The following is a 1,825-nucleotide window of genomic DNA, read 5'->3' on the forward strand; positions in this document are numbered from 1 at the left end:
TATATATATATATATATATATATATATATATATATATATATATATATGTGTGTGTGTGTGTGTGTGTGTGTGTGTGTGTGTGTAAAAGTATTCAACTGTTTAAAGCGCGTCACTATAAGCCGAAAGAATATCATTTCGAATTAAGTTACACTTCTGACTTACCAACCAAACAAGATAAGTTAGTCGATCATTTGTGTGAATATTTGTGGCGATATACAATAAACGAGCTCGTAAAGCGCGCCAAGATCCTATGTGACAACTCGTCTCGCGTGAAAAGTGTATGCGTGAACTATTTCGACATATATATTAGTCATTTATGCCTTCCAATACTCAAAATAGCTGCTATATTTTTTAAACTTTATTTGTTAATAACTTTTTAATAAAAAGCGACCCCCAATTAAAATCACTTGCATGTTACTCGGGAGGGTGTCCTTGACAATATATGTCAAATTCAAGGTCATCAAAAGTGGGGCCTTAATAATAAACATTTACCAAAGCACGTTATAGAGACTTGATAAATACAATTTTGAGATTAAGTTTAAGATTTCACAAGGCCCAAAATCTATTCTTAGATATCTGCCAGAATAAATTTTAACACAAGTAACCTTTACTTTTATTTAGAAATATATAAATTATTTAGAGATACTGATCTACCGACTGGAGAAGAATATGTAATAAACTATAAAGGACAGCCGTTATATAACCAGCCGATCAATCAGCGTGAATGTTTGTAATCAGGCAGGTATATATAGTCGACGTGTTCGTAAGCGTGTTCGTCAATTCTCGTTTTCGTTGGTGCGAGGAAACATATATCTCCTACTTATAATACAGCTTCAGCTTCATACGCAACAGTGTAGAAAGGCATAGTTGAAGTGTCGTGATCACAAAAGGCTCAAACATTAGCTCGTTCGGACAATTTTTCTTCGTAAAATGGTCAGTCTTATACTTACATTTCCAGAAATATATTTATACATTTATATATTTAAGAAGTGAGACAATCGTTGGAAAGTCGAATCGTTAAGTCGGAAAATGCGAAATCAAACAGCTGTTATTTCTTGGAGTGTTATAATGAGAGAATGGATAAAATAAAATGCATTAATACTATATATATATATATATATATATATATATATATATATATATGTTGAAGAAGAAATTTTTTATTTTTTCTTTAGATTTGTAGTAATATCGGTATTACTAAATTGATTATTAATTTAATTATATAATTGTATTATTCTAGCTTTAGTTTTAAGATTGCGTTTTAAGGCCGATAATAGTGGCGATAGTAACCGTGCGTGACTTGCTAAGACAAAGAAATATGTACATAAATTCACGTGAATATTATTATTATTATTATTATTATTAAGCATAAAAGAGATCCAGTCCAACCGTATAAGGCTTATATATTTCTGTCTACTTGTATTATTCACATATCGGTCAAGTCTATTAATATCTGTTATTTCTATTAATATATATAAAAAAGAGTAGTATAAAATATACATACACAAACTTGTAAAAATAGATATTATAAAAAAGAACCAACAATTTAGCTAATTTTATAGCTTGCAACTAGTAATATAAATTTTTTTTCGAAATGACGATTATCTGAACTTGCTCAGTTATACTTTTGAAAAGTCAAGATACTTTTGAAAATTATTACATTTTCTATAACATTATATTTGACAATAACTATGTATTGTGCCTTCAAAAAATTCCGGATAAATATTTCTCATGGAAATGATTGCTTGTGCTGATAATATCTGAACGTATGCCATTGAATCATGCGACCAACCTACTTTACATTTCTTCTTATGTTTATTTATTT

The sequence above is a fragment of the Temnothorax curvispinosus genome, unplaced genomic scaffold (genome assembly GCF_003070985.1).
Source record: "Temnothorax curvispinosus isolate PA1 unplaced genomic scaffold, ASM307098v1 QBEX01014798.1, whole genome shotgun sequence".
NCBI lineage: Eukaryota > Metazoa > Arthropoda > Insecta > Hymenoptera > Formicidae > Temnothorax > Temnothorax curvispinosus.